Source organism: Argiope bruennichi, chromosome 4 (genome assembly GCF_947563725.1).
Source record: "Argiope bruennichi chromosome 4, qqArgBrue1.1, whole genome shotgun sequence".
Classification (NCBI taxonomy): Eukaryota; Metazoa; Arthropoda; class Arachnida; order Araneae; family Araneidae; genus Argiope; species Argiope bruennichi.
In genome coordinates, this window is record NC_079154.1 from 21,856,005 (window position 1) to 21,879,594 (window position 23,590).

Below are 23,590 nucleotides of genomic sequence, written 5' to 3' on the forward strand. Positions count from 1 at the left end.
ATGAAAGTTAAAAAAAATTATATATAACTTTTGGTACCCTACCTTGCTGTTCCGCGTTGATTACCGTTTTCTTCTTTGTGCTTCTTCGTGAGATAACTTCTTAGGACCATGCCCTTTATTTTCTGCCCACGTATTTTCAGGCTTCAATAACCCGAAATCAAAACAACATCATGTTCTCACATGATAAAAAAAAAATTGAGGAAATCATATCAACTTCAATGTAAATTTTTAATAATTCGATCAGAAAAAGGGCATATCACACATGTATAAATAAATAGAGAAAATGTATAATTTTACCCATTCCAAACGAAATGGATCTTAACTCCGTTCATTAGAAGAATAATGATTGTAACAGTTGTCCGATGAAACGAAAGTTATCGTTTTTTCTAAGTCAATCGTTAATGGAAATGGAAAAAAGATTTGCAATTTCGCATCTGCTTTCATTTCCACTGACAAAACGATGCTCTTCTCATAATCGGAAGCAATGAAATTACCGGACGAGAAAGAAGAAAGTAAAACTTTTGTCCATTGGTTATTTGGTCATAGGTTCTTCTTCCCAGCCTTTTTTGAATAACAGATAAATAATTCAGACTGTTGCGTTTTGGACAAATAATGTTGGATTACTCGTCGATTAACTGGAGAATGTACTTTTGAAAGGGGGAGGGGGCAATCTTTAAGACTTTCTGGAAAGTTCAGCTTTTTATTAAATTGAAAATAAAAAAAAAAGAAAGGAAAATCTCCTCCCTGTACCCGAAAATATGGAATGCATTTTTAAAAACATTAAAGATCAATGATAAAATAATAATTTTATAATAAAATTAACATTGTTTGTGTCTAGCAATAGATGTTAAATAACATGTGAAAAATTTAACTATTTCAATCCGATAAGTCAGAGACATTGAAAGTTATCGACTTTCATACTAATGTTAGGAAATTGTGTGTGTGTGTGTGTGTGTGTGTGTGTGTGTGTGTGTGTGTGTGTGTGTGTGTGTGTGTGTGTGTTTTTACACCATTTTAACATTTTAGAAAAGTGATAACCGCTAACTTGACTTTATAATTATAGTAATTTAACGATAATTCTGATGTTTCCCCTGAATGTCGATAATTCTTTATAAATAAAGCTTCATATATATAATAAATAGCGATAATAATAGTTTTTACATTAGAATTCATTGATTAAATAAAATTCAAATCGTTTTCTGAGTTATCAAATATTAAACGCCTGATTTTTCTTCCATTATTGAAAATTAAAGAAGAAAGATTCTACTAATTATCTGCACAGATTGCATGTGAAATCAGAAAAGGAAATTACATTGCAAAGATTACTAGCAATTTGAAATAGATTACACCGACTGAGTAGAGTGTAACGGAGTTCTTGAACTCAAGGTTCTTAACCTCCGCACAGAACAGGTTAATAGAGAAATGGCAGGGCAATGAGAGCAGACTATACAAGCAATTAAGTTTTTAATGTTACTATTGTGTCATGGGATTTAACTTCATCAGACTAACTTCACCTATGTTAGCGTATCATGAATCTTGACTTATGCATAAGAAATCTCATTTAAATTAAATGCAATTAATATTTTGCATGCACATTGGTTACCGAAGGTAATTGTTAATATTTTTAAAGACTCTCGGATGTTTATAGGAGTAATTAGTTATCCCACAAAATTAGACAAATTGTTATTTTATTTTGTTGATTGTTTTCTTAGCTCATTTGGGATTTCTTTATATAATGTTGCACTAAATATTATTGTTATTTTTTTCCATTTTTTTTCTAAATAAACTAATTAAATTAATAATTGAATATTAGCTTCTTGAATCTAATCTTCACACACATACATATATACTTAATAGTATCTCTTAATCTAATTTTTGATTAATTTTTATTATCTTAAATTAGTTTCTATTACTTTTTATAAAATTTACTCATATTTTTATTAACCGAATTCCATTTTTTTATTTACTTTTTAACATGCTCTCTAAAAAGTTGATGACTATTATAATTCTCACTGTGCAAGATAAGTGATAAAAATCACTAATGCCTACGACTTTCCTTCTTAAAATTCACTTTTATGAATCGACCCGCATCAAAGAAATCCCTATAATTTGTCAGGGATATGTGGGCGGTCACCGCAATTTGTTTTAATGAGCGTTTGGGGACTTGTTATTGGAAAAGTTAATGGAGATTCGAATTTTATGAAGATGATAATGTTTTAAGTTTGTCATTTGTTCTTTATTTTATTTTTAAAATTTTACTCTTTAGCAACATTTTTTTTAATATCGTCACAACGCTCATGTTTATAAATTCAGTCACTAAGACAATGGAAGTTATTGTTGTAAAATATGTTTAAAAATATATTCAATTTTTTTAAATTGGAAAAAAAAGTAATGTGGGAATATTATTGAAAAGCTAGCATTTTCATACTTTAAAAAGGCGTAAAAATGATTTTTATGCATTAATAAATTTCGAAATAATTGAGGAAAAACATTAAAATTTCGAAATTTTATATAAATGTTGGGAAATCTGTAACTGGTGAACACCTAGTACCAAGGCAGTAACTATATCTGACAATTTCTAGATCTAAATCTAATATATCTTATAGATTATTTATACGATTTGCAATTATCTATACTCAATTTACAGAAAAACATTATCTAGATTATTTTGACTCATAAACATTGCCAAATTTAAAAGAAATTTAAATGCAATTATTGAAATGAAAAACTAAAAGTTTCACCCAATTATTGCAAAATAAAATTTTATTCAAAATAAGTAATGTGCAACAGGAGACATTCATTCATTTATTTATTATTATGTTCAAGAAAGATAAGGGCGTCTGAGTAATCAATGCAATAGATGTTTTAACAAACCCTATTGAATCGGATGGTGATTTTTTTTTTTTTTTTTTTACATCCCTTACTCTTTTAAGAGCTGCTTTAATTTGTGGAGAGGGGGATCTTCACTTTGATGCCAACGCATCGCCAAATTGGCGCTCATTTGAAACGAGGAGCCAACTACATAGGTAAATATCAAAATATTCTTAAATTGGTGAGGAATAGAGGGTGACGCATAACGCGCCGGCTCAAGAATCGTTTCACGTCAGCTATCCCGGGCGAAAAATAGGCTCCATTAGGACAGCAGGTGAGTATCATGTATCTTTTGTTTCTTTTAGTACATTGTAATCAAAATTTGATATTGATTGATTATTTTGGTAACTAGACTGCATAAATATTATTTATCTGAATTTTTAAATATTTTTTCTGATCAAATTTACTTGTATATAAATAGGAAAAAAAAAAATCGACAATCAATCCATTGATATATATACCTTATCAAAAATTTGAAACACATCAAAATTTCTTGAGAAAAAAAAATATATGTTCTAATTTTCACCCATCTAGTTCTTTACGTTTTTGAGCTATCGTGTTTGTATTTCATATTTGACAGTTTCAAAAAAGCTTGTATTGATGTCAGGATGGGCGAGCGAAACGTTCTTTGTAAAAAAAAAAAAAAAAATGAAATTTACTATTGCAAATTTCAAGTTATGTGAGTACATTATTTTTTTCAAGTCATTATTTGTCTTAATTAATTTGTCATTAACCACTTTAAACCGGTTTGAAACAATCACGTAGCTATCGGATACGCATGCGTAGATATTTAGAAAAACGAAGGTTTTTTTTCTCCCCATCACAAAATCTTTCAAACTCCAAAATTTTCTCGATGCCATTTTTTTCCCCTCGAAAATCCGGTTTAAACTGGTTTGGAATGATCACTTGACTATTGTATTGCGCAATCGTTATTTTTTAGAAAAGCGATGCCCCCCCCCCCATTTCAAAATCTTTCGAGCTTTAAAACTTCCTTAGCCAGTTAGAAAAGTTGAAAATGGAAGGTTTAAAAAATTAAATTATTATTTTCATTATAATATATATATCTTTTGATATCTCCTCCTAACTGTTTCGCGTTGATTACCGTTTTCTTTGTTCTTCTTCGGGTGGTAACTTCTTACGCCCCATGCACTTCATTTCCTGCCCGAGCATTTTGCTTCAAAAACCCCGAACAAAAACAATATCATGTTCTCACTTGATAAACAAATGGGGGAAATCAAAGCAAGTTGAAAACACAAAAATAGTATGATTTTACATATTCCAAACAAAATTAATTTTATTTGCATTCTTCAGAAGAACAATGACTGTAACAGTGAAACGAACGTTATCGTTTTTTCTAAGTCAATCGCTAATGGAAATGGAAAAAGGATTTGCAATTTCGTGTCTGCTTTCATTTCCACTGACAAAAACGATGCTTTTCTCACAATCGGAAGCAATGAAATTACCGGACGAAAAAGAAGAAAGTTAACCTTTGGTCGATTGGTTATTTGATCATTGGTTTTTCCCGAATTTATTTTTTTTAATAATAGATAAAGGGATTTAGGCTGATGTGTTTTGGACAAATCATGTTGGATTACTCGTCGATTAGCTGAAGAATATACTTTTAAAGGGAGGAACAATCTTTAGACTTTCTAGAAAGTCCAGTTTTTTTTTTAAATTAATAATAAAAAAAAAGAAAAATCTACTCCCTCTACCTGAAAATATAAAATGCATTTTAAAAAATATTAGCGATCAACGAATAAAATAATAATTTCATAATCAATTAACATTGTTTGTATTTGGCAATAGATGTTAATTAACTTGTGATAGAGATTAACTGTTTTGATCCCATAAATCAGAGGCACCGAAAGCCATCAAATTTCATGCAAATATAAGTGTGCGTGTTTGTATGTTCGCGAAGGGCATGCATGTGTGTGTGTGTGTATGTTTTCCTTTGCGCACGCGTACAGCACTCTACATATGAGATCACTAGATCTGAACTTATTAAATGAGGCACAGATGCATTTTAGCAAATGTTCTACTCGATGCAATTTTTTAAAAATTTCAGTTTATTAAAAATTAGACTCTCCTACTAAAATTTTCGGGAATGTTAAAAAAAAATTAATTTTTAAGCCATTTCAAATTTTTAACAAATTGACTTTTTAATTATACTAATTTAAACAAAAATCAATTATTTTTCTCCTTAATTTCGACAATTCTTTACAAATCAGTATTTTTGTATGATTTTTGACATTAGAATTCATTGATTAAATGAAATTCAAATCGTTTTCTGGTTTATAGAATATTTAATCGCCTGATTTTTCTTACATTGTTGAAAATGAAAGAAGAAAGATTCTATTAATTATCCACACAGATCGCATCAGAAATCAGAAAATGAAATTGCATTAATCCAAAGATAATCAGCAACTTGAAACAGACTACACCGATTGAGGGGAGTGTTACGGAGTGCTTGAACTCAAGGTTCTTAATCTCCGGACATAACAGGTGAATAGAGAAATGGCTGGGTAATGAGAACAGGCTATGCAGGTAATTAAGTACTTAATGTTGCTATTGTGTCATGGGATTTGATTTCATCAGACTGACATCTCCTATGTTAGCGTAGTCATAAATCTTGACTTATGCATAAGAAACTTCATTTAAATTAAATACAGTTAATATTCTGCGCTTACCAGTTGGTCGACAAAGGAGATTGGTAATATTTTTATGGAGTCTTAGATGTTTCCTCATCCAAATCCCACTTTTTTAGTTAATTATTTTTAACATGCTCCCTAAAATGTTGGTGAATATTACAATTCTCAATGTGCAAGTGAAGGGATAAAAATTTCTAATGTTCACGGTATTCCTGCCAAAGATACCTGAAATTCCCTTTCTTGAATCAACATGCATCCATGAAATCCTTATAAAATCAGAAAAATCCCTATAAATTGTCAGGGATATGCGGGCGGTTACCGTAGTTTTTTTTTAATGATCGTTTGGGAACTTCATTATTGGAAGAGTTGATGGATTTTCGAACTTTATGAGCATGCTAATATTTTAAGTTTAATTCATCTGTTCTTTATATATTTTTTTTAGAAATTTATCCTTTAGCAACGATTTTTTTATATCGTCACAACATTCGTGTTTATAATTTCAGACACTAAAACAATGAAATGTATTGTTACAAAATATATTTAAAAATATATTAAAAATTTTATTAAAATTAAAGAAAAGACGATATGGGAGTATTATTGAAAAGCTAACTTTAAAAAGATGTAAAAATGGTTTTCATAGAATAATAATTTACAAAGTTATTGGGAGAAAACATTAAAATTTCGATTCATTTTTAATTAGAAATTTCATTAAAATATTCATAAATCTCTTATTGATAAATACCTAGTATCCAGAAAATAATATATTTGAAATTTTCTAGCTCTAAATCTAAAAGTATGCCTTATAGAGCGTTTATACGATTTGGAATTAATCATACGTAATTTACAGAAAAACATTATCAGAATTGTTATGACTCAAGCTCATAAATATTCCCAAGTTCATAAATATTCCAAGTTTCCCAAAAAAAAAGACAATTACTGAAATCAAAAACAAAAAGTTCCACCCAATTACTTCAAAATGAAACTTCATTCAGAAGATTATATGTGTAACAGAAGACATTCATTCATTTATTATTATGTTCAAGGAAAATAACGAGCGTCTAAGCAATCAACGTACTGGATATTTTAAGATGTCTCGTGTCATTGGATTAAATATCAGATATCTTAATTTGTTCCAGTTTCATTGGTTATATTATTTCGAGGACAATTTTCAGCATTATTATAAATTTAAGGTTTCTTCATTTTGTTAAATAAAACTATTTTCTGGGAAATCGTTTGCTATTTAGATAATATCGTTTATTTATAACTGAAAGGGAGTTAATTTTTTAAAAGCTATTTGATATGGGTTTTCGATTAAATACGATATAGTGCAATTTGATCAATAGGAAAATTTTTAACCAGAACATTGGTTATTGCTTTTTTTTTTCGATTCCTTTATTTTGCTGTTAATACAGATACATTTTTTTGTTTATAAGATAAAGGTTATTAGTTAAGTTTATTTAATGGTTAAATTTATTTCGATTAACTTTAAGACAAATCTAAAGACCGAAATAAAATTATATATATATATATATATATATATATATATATATATATATATATATATATATATATATTTGAGTTTTTTGAAAGCGTTCAGGTTTCTTTTTCTCAGTAATCAAAAATGTGCAATTTTTAAAGCTTTTAATTTACTTCAGATATTTATTGCTATACAATCTATTTAATACCAAAAACAGCAATTCACAGTTTTTCGCCTTTCACCAAAATTTTGAATACCTAAAATGGAAGTTGAACTGTTTTGACGTTTTATTGTACAATTGTTATTTTCAAAATACTTTCTGAATTTTGTTTGTTTATTAGAATTATGTATAGCAATAAATATTTGTTAATGTTGAATAAAATAAAATAAATGTTAAATTATAAATGTTTGTTTATTAGAATTATATTTTTTTATTTATTGAAATTATTTATTGTTTCTTAATTATGCATTTGTTTTCAAAATTGCTAAAAATTAAAAAAAAAATTATAGCAATATTTTACACCAAAAAAAATCTACAGCAATTTACTAAAACCAAAGAGTAGGAATTGACAATTTTTCTTTTTTTTAATAAAATTTTGAATATCTAAAATGGAAGTTGTTCTGTTTTGAAGTTTTATTTTAAAACTATTGAATTCAAAATGTTTTCTGCATAATGTTTCTTAATTATGCATTTGTTTTCAACATTATTAAATATTTTCAAAAACTAAGCAATTTTTAGTTTTTGAAAGATGCTGTTTAAAAACACAGCCAAACGGCAGAGCCTACAACCTTTAATTAATATGTCCACCCGTTTGTAAGTTTGGAGAGGCGGTGGTAGCTCAGGTGTTATCCCTGTCTTCTGACCGCGGTTCAAAATTACGAGGTCCGTTCCAAATTAGCCCTAAAACGGGACTTTGATATAATTAAACTCCCAACAAACCACTGATCTCCCCCCCCCCCTTTGCAGTCGGCCACAACAAATCCTGTCGATACTGCTTCTTTCAATCGTGGTGGGGTGGTCGGCTGTACATAAGAAGAAACCCACTAACTCTCTAATAACTCTCTCGAGATCGCTGCTGTATTAAATAGTATAAGCAGTAAAGTTTTGAAAACCTTTCATTAAATTTAAAATTAATTTTTGCACAAATTGCACAAATAAAATAGCAGAACATTTCTTACACGGAAAAAAAAACACCTTTTTTTTTTCATTTATGTCAAAGGGCAAAAAAATTTTAAATTCCTCCGTAATGCTTACTAAATTTCCAAATTTGAATTTTTTTTATTAATTGAAAAATATCGAATCAGTTTTACAAATTTAAAAAGACATAAACATCTTCAAGAAAAGGAATAAATTAAAAACCTGAATTTCATCTTCCAATCAAGCTAATTTCCATCGAATTCTCCCGCGAATTTACACGAATTCACTTTTCTAAATGAAATGGATCTTAAACCCTTAATTCAGAAGAATGCCTTTGAGGTAACAAATTTCCCGATGAAACGAAACTTATCGTCTTTTCTAACTCAATCCCTAATGGAAAAAGGATTTGCAATTTCGTGTCTGCTTTCATTTCCAGCGACGAAAACGGCGCTCCTCTAACCAATCCGAAAGCAATGAAATTACCGGAAAAGAGAAAGCAGAAAGTAACCCTTTGGTCGATTGGTTATTTGGTCATAGGTTCCTCCCCGCCATGTTGCTCTATTTTTTTGAATAACGGATAAAAGGATTTCAGCTGATGCATTTTGGACAAATCACGGTGGGTTTCCTTCTCCATTAACGGAAAGCCTTCCTTTTTTTTAAAAAAAAAAAAGATTTAATGTATTGTTTTTTAACTATTAAAAGAAGGTTGTTGAATGTTACTGCCGTATTTTTTGGTTCTATAAGCTAAAAGAACAGACAATCCATGCAGTGTGTTTTGATTATTTTATTTCATTATATGGATTTCTTTATTTATTAATAATCGCCTCAGGCGACCAGTTGGTTCACCAGGAATATTTGTTGCATTTGATATCAAATATACCGTTTAGATATAACTTTATGCCTATGATTATGTCAAATTGTCTGACATTAAAGCCTTGTCTTAATTAAATTCTGTTCGTTTGTGTGCACGAACTTTTTTAAAGAAGACAATCCCATATCTTGTTCAGCCATATGCCAAATATCGCCGTATTTTACTTTCACTATTTTATTTATCTTCAAGTTACACAAATATTAAATATGATCCTTCTTTAGGTTTCAACAACGGAAGAAAATCGCATAATTTGGTTTTTAATGCAACAATGAAAAAGATTTGAATTTCGGGGCAATAATGTTAGAAATCAGGTAAAAAAAAAAGTGCATGCCAAAATTAGAAAAAATTTACCTAACGATTAAATTAATATCATTACAAAGACAATTTTTTAAAATTCCTAAACGATATAAAATTCATTTTTATGCGATAATATTTTCGGAAGTTAAAGAGAAAAAATGCCAGAATTCTGCTTAATTTTCAATTAATGAAAATTCCAATTAAAATTTCAAAAAAGAAAAATCGTTCCGATGTACATATTCTCACCCTCCAAAGTATATATTTGCGAAATTTGGTAACTGTCAGTTAAGCTGTTTGGTAGAGCGTCAATACACACATTCATTTTTTTTTTTTTTTTTTAGTTATAGAGATCAACCGTTTGTTGTCTAGCTATTTTTAATCGCTATTAATACGTATTGTTGACGAATATACAAAATACTATTAAAATGCAATATTATTTTCTTGTGCAACTTGTCTCATAAAAACGAATAAAGGTTTACAATTTTTAATGGATTCCAGGTAAATGATCTTCGGCCTTTGTAATAAAAATAAAAATTCTAAAAAATACAAGAATTTTGGTGATATTTTATTAGAAACCAAAATGCAGGATGAATCTATCAATAATCCTAGATTTTAGATCCTATATGGAATCCTTCTATAGACTGTCGCAATCACCCTATAAGCGAACACTCACACATGAGCATGAACACTCTTTAGAATGTTGATCGCACAGCGAGCTCTCTAGCTGCACTGTTGCTATTATTTTGTAACGCTTTGCTGTTTCTGTGTGTGTTGTTGATTTCTGTGAATGCTGTCTTTGTACACGCTTTGGGTGTTTTTTATTATCCGTATTTCAAGATTTTCTTTTGTTTTCAAGAGTCCTTTTTCGAGCTTGTTGGGCTTTCCTTAGAAATAGCAAAGCAGATTGTTATTTATAAGCAATTTTATAATATAAATTTGACAAATACAAGCCTTTCATACTGAATAATTAGCCTAATTATTGTTAATATTAGCAATTTGAAACAAATTGTTACTTATAAGTAACTTTATGAAAAATTAAACTCAGTCCCACCACAACCCATGTGGGCCATTGCCTACAGTGCCCATATCTGCTTTCTTGACCGAGGGTCCTGTGATGTATGGCATATGTCCCGGTTAGGTGGTCAGACTAACGCGGAACCCCCACCGTTTAATTCACAAGCATGCTTGGTTCTCAGTTTATCGACCCACTGAAGGGATGAAAAGCTGAGTCGACCAGCCCGAGGTTCGAACCTCGGACCTGTGCGTTGGGAGAGCGACTACGCCACCGGGCTTCAAGTAACTTTATGATGTAAATTATTTAAATAGGTTTGTGACGAGAGCAAGCAATTAACATTAAAAAGATTCTGTGGATTGAACTGTAAACAAAGGTCTGTGCTGTAACTCGAGCCATTAAATGTGCACTTAAATTCCCGAAATTAAAACTTTATTGTAGATTATCTATCAGTCCAAGTGTTTACAACTTTTAAATATATTCACAAAGTCAGTGTTTTTTTGTTTTTTTTTAACATTTTCAACGCCTGTGAATGCTTAGTGAAAATGTAAAATATCAAATTGTTTAAAAGAATTATCTGGTATCAAAAGTGTATAATTATCTAGCCATCAAAACTGTATGGATTAACAGAGATAACTTTCTGTATTGACCGATGCAAAGGAGTTAAATCATTTATTTGCGCAACATTTCTTGTACATTTCACTTTTTACTAGTTTCAGCTATTTTAACAAGTGAAAATAGCAATAGAAAGTTATGATCATCTGAACTAAAAAAATTTTTATTATTTATTTACTTAGAAAGTTTTAATATTCTGGACAGAAGACAGATTTTGGACTAACTTTGTTGGATGAGTACAAATAATTTAAATAAATATAAAATATTAAGAAAGTTGACTGAAAATTCAAAACAATAGATTCAGAGTTCTAATGTCATAATCACCTGGACTGAATTTCTATTGCATATTTATGGAAAAATAAGTTAGAAATTATTATCCAGACTCGTTATAGCTTATCCACAGATCATTTGTTATCCAGTTAAACAAAGACGATAATCCGGATTAAACAGATACTTCAAGAAAATGAAGTATGAGAATGGTAAGAAGAAAATTATTGCTTTAAGCTATTATATTGGCCATCAAAATCTTGCCCAATATATTTATACCCATGCAGATGGATTACCGTCCGAATAAGAAAGGAGAGAGAAAAGGGAGGGGGGAGCTCATTTTTTTTAAAAATTTAGATGAAAAACAAGCTAAGAGAAAAAGATTATAGTTTTGTGAGAAAAGTGATAGTTTTTTTTGGAGGGGAGGGGAGGGACAAGGGGCTGTCGAATATTAAAATTGCTTTATTAGATCAGAAATAAATTAACAAAATAATTAAAAAAAATATTTTTACATTCCTTTGCTTTGATTGAAATATTAACAATTATGCTTACTTACCTGGTATACAAAATGAAAAAATCTGGTAAAAAAATTTAAGAACGATATCTGTATCATTCGCTTTTTCTTTTAGAAAAAAGACTGTTAACTATTTCTTTCCTTCTTTCGTATTCTGTTCCGCAAATGAAATAAGCACGAATGACTCATTTTTCATCCTCGTGCTCCATTATGTGTGTGTGTGTGAGAAGATAAGAAATCTGGATGAAAGATCAGATTATTTTATTTTTATTATATTGTCAAAATATTTTTATTGAAAAACAAGTATAATTTAAAAATAAAAATATGACAAATGGATGGCAAAGAATTTTGTTAATTAAAAAAAAAATCTTTGCTATCCCTTATATTTAAACGAGAATAAATACAATAGATAACATAAAAGCAAACTAATTTTTCCGCTGTTTTTCTTTTTTAAATCCTTTTTTGTATTTCATTCAAAAATGTGCGATTTTAATTCTCGTTAGAAAAGTGTGCATTCAGTTCCAGTTATAAATCAAGAAGGAACCTCATGTTGTTTGGTAAACTCATAAGTTTATTAATATTCTTCTAGGCATGTATATTTTTTCTTAGCTCTCTGAAGCCGCGGTGGTAAGTTATCGGATTTGTTTTCCAAAGGTTCAAGGTTCGAAACCCAATTACATAAAATCCGCTGTATATAGGAGCACATTCGTGATCGGTTTCTAGTATTTTGATATTTTTTGGCACATTATGAGGCTTTTCCTTTAACCCTTTCTAGGGCCGTGGGAAGTATGCTTCCCACCAAATTTATCAATCTTTGTATGAATTTATGTAGGTTGGCATAAGTTTTGGCAAATTTTTTTGAAAGACAGAAACTTAGATGCTTTAGTTTTTAATCTCACACAAAGTGATGTCTTGATTTGTTACTTAATTATTAATTAACCAAATTAATTAATGAATCGAATTAAATTTATCTAATAAGCTAAATGAATCCCTTTTCTTAATCTAATTTCAAGCTTAAAAATATTTTAACATAATACGACTAGAAAAAAAATGGCCATTTAAAGGGTTAATATGATTAAATTAATTTTGTCTTTTAACTTCTTTCAATTTAATTAACATGTTAATGTTTCGTTTTTGTCTTTATTTCTTTGTGAACAAATATTTGTATATTTATTTTAATGTGTGCTTCATGTGAAAAGTGACTAAAGTTTTAACATTTTTGAAAATTTCTCATAATTATATTAGCTAATGACTTCCTTTCTAAAAATAAAAGCTTTTAACTGCTACGATAGATACTATAGAAATAATAAATATCAAACAAATATAACATTAAAAATTATTGAATGACAGCGAAGTTGTACTTCAGTTTTGAAGTGAAGTATAATATAAAAAATAAAGGGAAATAATATTCGAAAATGATATAAATGATATATAATTGATAATATTTTAACTTGTTTAATAATTAAATACAAACGCACATTGTAAAGCTATTATTTTATAAGTCATAAGAATTTTTATTAATTTATTTATTAGGCATGTAAGTGAAAAACATTTTTTTTAATCAACCTGCCTACGCTGGCTCCTTTGCCCTCTGTCAAATGACCCCAGGTTGCTGCCTAAGTCGGAAATTTGCCGCTGGAGGCGCTACACGTCAAATATGACTTTTAGGGTAGTGGTGGATAGTCTGTAGGAGCTATAAATCTGCAACATATCTGAATTTAAAAAAAAAAGGGGGGGGGGTGAAATTTTCTTTTAAAGCTTATTTGCTCAGTTTTAATTTTATACAAAATTAACTCGCAATTTTTTTTCAAAAAGGGTTTTTACATAAAAAATGTTAAATATTGTATTTTAATGCTAAACCACGCCGGATTCATTACATAAAATGAAATAAAAATGGGCGAAATCAGTACAACAGTTTGAGGTGGCGTGCTATTTATTTGGATTCCCCTCCTGATTATTTTAAATATATAAAGTAATTTTCTTCATCTCTCAGAAAAATCATCATCTTTTCATTTTAATTCCATCTTCCGTAATATAGTAAAACATAAATAATCAAAAAACCACAACCGATAATCTGGCTTATTAATACCAGATACGTCATGTCATTTGGAAAATTCAAGAAGCTTATTTCATAACAGGCTCCTTAACTCTTAAAAAGCCAATAAACGAGCTCCGCGTGAAAAGTGAGACGTCGTAAAAAGCGCGGTTTACAGGTAGAAAATTCGTTGACCTCAAAACAAATAAAAAAGTGAGCAACTGTTCCGCACAGAGTAAGACGCAACACTCGGTTTTATCGCCTGCATGACATTGCCACGCTAGAGGAGAGTCTTGTTTTTGTGTTTATATCAGCGACTTGTGGAATCTCATTCAGTAGGAAGGAACTTTGCCACTTCTTGTGTTGAAACGATTGCACTCCGAAATCAGACGATTGTTTTAACTCTCGGATTTCATTTAGGTTTTACGAAACAGTTCGTAGAATTTCCATTAGCAAAACCACTGCCTGTAAGAATGAATGTCTACATCCACAGCCAGATTTAGAGGCGGATTTCCAACTAAGCAACTGGGCGGTGGGGTGTAGGGCAGGCAAGAGAGAATAAAATGTTATTAGCACAGATGACAAAAAAAAAAAAAAAAAAAAATTATAAACCAACGAAAGTGATATCCCTAATACTTTCTCGCATATTCTTCAATAAACGTGTCATGCCAGAGAACGCCTTGTATGGCACTGGCGTACATTAGCTACGAAATATTAACCTTTAGCGTAAATTTAGCAGTTTTACTTAATGTGTCATATCATCCTAAGCGAGTTATTTGACCATGAATCCTTGGCACCGTGTTAATAGTATTCAAAAATAGAATTTGTATTTTAGTCACATTTTCCTCAATCGATTGAAACAAAGATTTGACACAAAACTGCACTTGTAGTCACAAAATCCCATACCAAATTTGATATATTTAGGCCATTGCGTTTTTGAATGATCGCGTTTACTTATTTTTGAAAGTACAGACAGACGGATGGTCAACCCTTAGCTGGATTTGGCTCACAATTTGAGAGGTGCCTACACAAAAGATAAATCTGAATACCGAATTTTATTATTATTTGGGTTACTCAAAATTTGATAAAAATCTGAAAATTTGGTGTGAAGACCGTATGCCAAATTTCAGTAGTCTAGCTGAAATCGTTTTTGGGTTATCGTTATCACCAATAAACGGATATTTTCTAAAAATGTGCTCTTCGAACTCAGGAAGATCTGAAACGTTAAGATTCGTTAAAAATTTCGTATTTGAAAAATTCATATATCAAAATTTTCTTTCGTTTCTATATTACGTATATGAGAAAGTGACCAATTAATTTCTTAGAATTATAAATTATTGGGATAATATTAACCCTTTATCGAGTATAAAGATAATGCATTTTAACCTCGCGTAACTCACATAGTTCATTTCCAAATGCTATTGTACTTTTAATGCGAAACAAACGTTTGCGAATTAATTTGTTCCATAGGAATTAATGCAAAATACGACAAACCGTTCCATTCCGAAAAAAATAAAATATTCAAACAAATTTAAAATTATGTGGCTTATTATTTATAATGCCTGCTTTTTTTACAAGAAAATTATCTAAAAGTATTTGTCTTTGACTTCATTTCAAAATTCGGCTAAAATCAGACATAGCATGATCGGTAAATGAATTTGTAGAGCTCATAGCTACTGCCTGATAAGGGTAATGAAAGCATAGGATTTGATGTGGAGCGGAAGTTTGGAGAGAGAGGTGCCGTCTCTGATGTCGTAGTCGTCACCTAACCGCGGTTCAAATTTACAAGGTTCATCTAAACCCTTTAAAAGGGCATTTTTTTTCTAGACATACTGTGTTAAAATATTTTTAGGCTTGAAATTAGAATAAGAAAAGGGATTCATTTAGCTTATTAGATAAATTTAATTTGATTCATTAATTAATTTGGTTAATTAATAATGAAGTAACAGATCAAGACACATCATTTTGTCTGAGATAAAGAACTGAAGCATCTAAGTTTCTGTCTTTCTTAGAAAAATTTGTCATGACTTATGCCAACCTACATCATTTCATACAAATATTGATAAATTTGGTGGGAAGCGTACTTCCCACGGCCCTAGAAAGGGTTAAAATAACCTTTAATCGTAAAATAACGTTTCATTTTGAAACAGGGCTGAAATATAAACAAGCTAAATTTAATTATTGTTTCGCTAATGTATTGAATATTCATGGAAAATAAGAATTTATTTTTCATTATGTTTTTTTGCAAAAGGTAAGTATAATTAACGAGCTCTTCAACTTTGGGGAAACAAAGTTTCTTTTTCAGTGTAAATTTTTATGAATTGCTTCTTATGTATTGAATAATGAAAGCGGAAATTTTGAAATGAGTTTCGTGTTTTTCAATGATAATTAATATTCACAAATGTAAATTCTTGAAATAATTCATTTCCCTTTTTTGCATGGTGACGAAATTCGACAAGAAGTGTCGGTTCTCATCTTTTGATTAGGGAAAAGCGCCGGTTCTGGTCTCATCCTTATCATTTAATTAAAGTTGAACTTAATAACATCCATCCCCAAAAGGAAGTAGTGTAGTTTCAGAAAGGAAATGCAGCTAATTAAAAGATTTAAAAAGAAAAGAAATGAATAGGCCTTAAAATGCTACCTTTGTTTTTTTTATGCTGTTGTTTAATTAGTTTTAAAATGCAATAACAAAGATCTGCGCCCAATAACAACCTTGATTAGTATACAGAAAGTCTTTAATATGGTTCAAATCTTGATTATAGTACTTATAATCTTGTTTAAACATAACTTACAATACCAGAAGTTTAACTTTAGAAAATGGGTAACCCTACATCTGGAGTGTGGCACAGAACCAGATGTATGCAATTGTGCGCTAGCTCCTCTCTTTCATATCTACATACATTGTCAATAGCTTACTTACTCACTCAGTTTAGTTATATTAAAGTCTCGTTTTTTAAAGCAACACTAGGGCTATTTTGGAACGGACATCGTAACTTTGAACCACGGTCAGATGATACCTGAGCTAACACCCCCTCTCCAAACTTCCACACCAGTCCGGTAGGGAAACGTTTAGCCCCGACGGATTTAACGTGCACCAAACTCGCTTGCAAGACGGTTCTTCGGTGGAATCGGGTTTCGAACCTGAAGCCTTCCGGTTCAGAGGCGAGACTTTACCACCAGGTCACCGCGACCCCACACTCACTCGACTATCATTGGATGCTGATGTTTACTAATCCGACAATTTCTTTCTAATTCTTCTTCCGAGACTATAACTTTTTATCCAAATATTCTCAGATACATACATTGTTTTAGAAAAATCATTCTGTTACTTCTGGAACTGGGCATTATTGACATATTTATTGATCTGAATATCTCAGTTAAGAACCTTTAAATTTATTTATTTTTTTCATTTCATAAAAAAATTTAAACAAAAAAATTTAAATTTTCCTCAAAACCCAATACAAATAAATAACATTATCTAAAATGATATAATTTTTATCTCTACGAGGGGAAGCGAAATAAAAAGCGGGGCTGTTGAGTAACAGGTGTTGGCGGAAGGGCATAAATCGGTCAAGGGAATGCAAATCTATCTTGCATTTGTCGACACCGGCAACGTTCAAGGTCCCATCGTCGGCTGCACGCGGAATTTCTTCTTATGGAAGAAGACTGACCCTTGAATTCGCAAAGTGGAAAAAATAAATAAAAACCAAGGAAGGATTAATTAAAGTTTATCGCAGTCTGCCGCACGTTAAACTTGTGTTATCTTTTTGATAAATGACAAGATGTCTGGGTCCTGTTATAGATAAGTGCAATTTTGCATTTTTAGCCGCCCTGGCGTATTTAGGTATTCGAGAGTAACTGATAAATGAGTCTTTCATTTTCATCCCATGCATTTTCAGGCAATATCTTGACAACTACTGATACGACCAGTGACATAATTCATTAAATTTACCTTTTACGAATATCTTCTTTTCTGATGTTATTATATGTTTTCATACAACAAAATTCAATTAAATACTGTATGGAAAATACAAAGTAAGTTTATTAGAAAACACTACTTTAACACAATGGCGTTGATTCCAGTTCATAACATATACATAACTTTAACAAAATATTTGAAATTTATGGTAGAAAATGGGATGTTTATTAAAGTGCAACAGGTATAGAGGGACCCATACCATACCCTCCATTAACACAATATTACAATACCCTGGAAATTTAAAAATATTAAAAAAAATGATGGAAAAGATTTCAAGCCTTTTACTAACAGTTTGAAGACTCTTTGGACTTTTGTTGGCCGTTGTTTTCTTATGCAAAAATTTGGATAGTTAATGAGTATAACAGCCAGTCATAATAATCCCTGTTTATACGGCTTAGTTCTATGGCAACGGAGTGACTGGCTGTAATTAAATAAAATGGGTTTTGAGGGACTCATTTAGCATGGTAGCAAGATTTCGAATTCGGGGCCAGATTATTCTAAATTTAAATTCTGATTACGTTGTGGAATTGCCGTGTAAGCTGGGACGATATATTTAAATCAGTCGGGGCTAGATCTGGTTCCGTTGGTGTGACGCAGAAATTTAGAGACAGAGGTATCGCCCTCGTCATCTGACTATGGTTTAAAATTGAGGTTCATCTCAAAATAGTATTAATTTTGCCTTAAAATGTGGCTTTAGTGTTTTTATATTCAAATCAACGAATATGAAAAATATGTATTAAAATCTTTAAATAAATCTTGCCTTTTATATATAAAATGCCTTATTATGCCTTTTATAAGAGTTATTTAAATTCTTGCCAACCGAGATATCGTCCTCGTCATCTGACTTTGATTCAGAATTACGAAGCTCATCTCAAAATAGTATTCATTTTACTTCAAGATGGGACTTATATATACTTAAGTCAACAATTGTGAAGAATATGGAGTATCTACTAAATTCTTTAAATCTTGCAACTCTTCATCAAAATGATAATGAATTCCGATTAAAATATTTTTGATTTTAAATAGAAACAATTATTTAATTACTGTTGTGACGGGCATTTCTGTTGTGACGTTTCTGTGTTGTTGTGTTACTGTTGTGACGGCAATATTTAATGAGGATTAAAATACTCATAAACAATGGCGATTCACCCATTAGAATTGCATATCTACAATACATTTCGAAATTATTTCAAAGGCTTGTTTTTCTATCTTTAATTTCATTTGTTTATTTTTCCTCTTCGATGACCAACGAAAATAGCGGGAAAAAGTAGAAACGGAAAGAGAAAGAAAATCAATAAGTACGAGATAACATATTGGGCTGCTCTCAGAGTAGCTCTAGAAAATATGAAAATTCTTTCATTATATTAACAAAAAAGTGGCAATAGTTTGGCTGCTCTGGGCGCAATTCAGGTTGGCGCGCGGCCAATTGTGTGACCCCTCATACATTTTTCTTTTTTCATTTACTGCTATTTAGTTCTAGTTTCGCATTTATTCTCTGTCTCGCAATGCACATAAAAAATATCACCTATTTTAGTAAACAAATGTTTTCTATTCCCAATAGTAGTCATCTACGGAAAGATGATACATCAACAATTTTCTAAATTAAAGATAATTACAGCTAAAATTTTTGGACCATTTCAAAGTGAAACTATTTTTTTTAAATTTTTTTTTTATTATTTAAGTAAGGTTTTATTTATTAATCATTTTTTTATTTATTGATGAGACCTCATTGCTCAAGAAATACAAATCGCCGTGTTAGGCTTGGCTGGTGCATTTACATAAATTGGAACTAGATCTCTTCCTGTTGATGTGGTGCAAAAATTTGAAGAGAGGGGGCGTAATAGCTAAGGTATTGTCCTCGTCATCTGAGTACGGTTCAAAATTACGAAGCTCATCTCAAAATAGTATTAATTTTTATTCAAAACGGGATCTAATTCAAGTCAACGATTGTGAAGAGTATGGTGTTCTAGTAAATATTTCAAAACTTTCAACTTTTCTTAGTAATGATGATTTAAAACGGGAGTCAAGCAACTGCAATCGTGAAGAAAATATATTGTGCCCTGATGTTTTAGATGTATATGCATCGAAACTATTCTCTTGTGAATTAATACATAATATGATTGATGGTCGGGATAGCCTGGCTTCGCATCCCTTGGGTTGTGAGTTCGAACCCCGCCAGCCGAAGACTCTCCGTGTATAGGGTGGCTAGTACACATATAAATCTGTCTTGACCACAAAGTCCTCCAAGTCGAGGCAATACCGCTGGGGATACTGGATCAGAGGTGATCGTTCTCTGAGTTAGGTCTAAATTACGATCTGTGAATGAAATGTTTGAATAAAGTCTGCCCCGTGAAAAGGGCTGTGACGCGTGCGTAAATAAGACGTACTCTTCGCCCTAGATGGCGCTACTGAAACAAGAGACGCTAAAACTCGGCTTAAAATCACTGACTTAGTAAGCGGGATTGTCTATGACAAGTGCCCTTAAGCAATAACAACATAACATGATTCAGTTCTATAATGAAGAGAAATAATGTTATAGATTTTATCCTCTGGCTATGCTGTTAAAAAGTATTGTTAAAAAAACAGATCAACGTGCGTTTTAGCAACACATTGTTTTCCGCTAGGGTTTTCTGAAAAATAAATACGAATGTGGCCCAACTTTCTCTGAAAGGCCTCCAAAAATGAGCCTGTTTCCAAATATACGCACTAAGTCAGACATCTAACTTCAGGCGACTTCGAAATAATCCACGATCGCTTTGATACATAGAAATTGTCATTATGTCTCTTTGAGTCCTTAATTCGATACACTACAGTCAGTGGAATTAGAAACGCGAACATTTCAGAACCTCAAATCAACTAAAATCTCAAGTAATGCGAACTGCATCAACGAATAAAAATGCAAAATAACCTGAACTCCGAAATGGATACAAAACAAATATAAAAACACGTGTCAAACTTTCATCAACGTACTCTGACACTTGGAAGCCTTTCTAGAACACCCCGACAAAAAAAGTTATAACGAACTTAAAAAAGGGTCTCATTCCAAAGAAAAACAAAGTAAAAACAAACGTCTCCGTTGCTGTTTCGGTCCGACGACCTAAAACTAGAAAGACTTTCAACATGATTTATTGACCGCTTTTGTTTTGTTTCTCTTCCGCTGAACGGCGGTGAAATTTTTAATTGAAAGAATTGGGTGTTATATTAAACGAAAATGATGATGGGTTTGATTTATTACCATAATTTGATAAGAGCCCTATTTTTGTCGCTAAAATTTTTAATTCTCAGAATTAATGTATTTAGCTCGGAAGAAGAATTTATTCTTCTTGACATGTATGGGCGATGAAATAAGTCTCGGTTGTTGCTGGGCATGCGCATTTGAGTAAATGAACTAAGAATTCCAAGTAAAATATTTCTGTATAAGTACAATTGTTTTCGAAATTATTTTAAAAATAGTAAACTATTTTTAGAAGAAAAACATCTGGAGAGAAAACAAATTATAAAGGAAAGAATAAACACATGAAGGCTTTATTACTTTAAATAATAAAAGAGGAATTTCTAGAACTGACAAGAATTAAATTCTTTCATTTGAAGTCACAAATATAAATGACTGAAAAATTAAGAAAAATAAATAAATAATTTTTCTATTTGAAATTGCAAAAATAATGAAATAATGTATTACATATATTTATATAAAGAAGAAAATTACTTTTATTTTCTTATCTCTGATTTTTATTACATTTAATTGAAAGCTGTTTTGAAATGATATTGACAGATGCTTTTAAAACTATAGTCGCAATGTATAATTAATTATACATATTATAATGATTTATTAATGACAGACGATTTTTTTTTCCATTTTACAAAAAAGCAATATATAAATTCTCGTTTGGCGAAATGTTCGCTTTTATTCTTTTTTTAATATTTGATTCCAATTTATTTATTTTTAATAGAATATTAATAATAATACCTCACTATTTTGCTTTTGACATTTCAGAAATTTTTTAATTTGCTTTCAAAACAAATTTTCCGATTGAAGGATTTTTCGTTGTAAGGAACCATTTATTATATTTTCATTGAGCTAATTTCCTTTTTGCATTTAATTTCCTCATGACATCCGTGAAATATTTATGAGGTTAAAATTAAACTAAAAAATTGTAGCTTGGAAACCAAAGGAAATGAATCATTTTTTTTTATATATATATATATATATCTTCATTTATTCTATTTAAACTACATATTTTTGAGAATGTACTGCCTTTAGGGTAGAAAAGCAATTTTGTCTTATTTTATTTTTTAAAATTATCTCATGATTGAGAATTGAATGCTTCCTAATAAGCAAAATTAAGGATTTTTAAAACTTTGCCATTATTGGCTTTAAATCTAGTTAATTTGTAATGTAATAATGGCCTATATTTCGCAAACGATATTTTATAATGTTTCTTCTTGATGTAATATAATTGTTTATAATAGTTTCTTCTTGATGTAAAAAATACTCGAAAAATGTTCCACTTTTCGGAAGTTCTTCAGTAGCTGGCACCCTCATCAATGCTTGTCACTCGTAACTTGGCAGTAAAAATGGCCTTTCTCTAGATTATGAAACATCGCCACGTGTATAGATTTCTAAAAATAAACACCTCATGCGTAATAGATGCTCAATAATATCAAAATGTTTACATAAAATATACAAAATAAGTCCGAACGAGTGAAGAAATATCAATAATTCATTGAATTTAAATGAACTTTGGCATATGCGGTCTTTACTATAACAGTAGCCATCCAAACCGGCGTTTTGTATTATTCAACAAATAAAAAAATCACTTCTTAAAAGGAATGAGAAATTATTTTTAACGATTGTTGAGTTAAACCTGTTCGAACGATTAAGGGTTGTCCTTTCAAGTGTCAGTTTCCAGTATTTTAGTCTGTAAATTATCTCAAAAATATTTCCTTTTCTTAGAAATTTCTACATCAGGATTATTTTTTTCCGAGGGTGATAAGAAAATCTTCTTATCATAAGTGATGACATACTTTTTCGGAAACAGGTTTTAGAGTGTGTTAGGATGTTAGATGAAAAATGCTTTCTTTCTCGGTCTCAAATATAATCTGTGTTCTTGGGTCATAGTTTTATCTTTAAACTGAATCGTTTAATTACTTTTTAATTTGATTATTTGAAGGGTGTTGCCAATGATGATTTTGCAATTTTAAAGCTAGATCAGATGGTGTTGATTATTTCTGCACAGCATCCCACTCTCCAAACTTCCACACATGAGGGTGTGATAAAGATGTCGCCACAATTTTCTAATTTAAAAGCTGAGATTATGCCCCCAAACTCGGAGAAAAAAAATCGTTAAGAAGAAACAATGATAATTATAAACACAGAGAAAAAATGGCGCGAAAATCATCAATTTTTTACTACTATTGATGAAAGCTATTTGTTTCAAAATTCAACACCGGAACTCTATGGCATGAAATGATCCATATAAAATGAACTTCTCAATTTAAATTACTTTTGCCATTGAAACACATTACAATATTTTACATTAATTTTTCTTATTGTCGGATATTTAATTCTTAATTTTGTCAGTTGTAAACCATTTATCAAAAGACCAGCTTTACAACATATAAACTAAACTCTCGTCTTATGTGTCAAAAAAAAAAGGGGGGGAGGAGAGAGAAAGAACAACAACACAAAAATTCAAATTTGTTGAGTTTGAAAACGTAACTGCTCCAGATTAATTTAACAACTTAAAATTAACTCTACTATTTAAATTCACGCTAAATTAGTGTACATACCTTTTATTAGCTACTTATATAACCCTGACATTCAGAAATTATTCAAAATTCTCTATTATAGAAATTGAAAATTCTC

At 30.5% G+C, this 23,590-nt stretch overlaps 1 protein-coding gene across 1 annotated transcript in view; it reads left to right on the top strand.

Annotated features, from left to right (window-relative positions):
* Positions 1-3,127: 3,127 nt before the first annotated feature.
* LOC129965404 (uncharacterized) overlaps positions 3,128-23,590 on the top strand; it is a 101,136-nt gene continuing 80,673 nt past the window's right edge. Inside the window, exon 1 of the mRNA XM_056079253.1 lies at positions 3,128-3,145. The gene's annotated coding sequence lies outside the window, so the exon portion shown is untranslated. The remainder of the gene's footprint in view (positions 3,146-23,590) is intronic.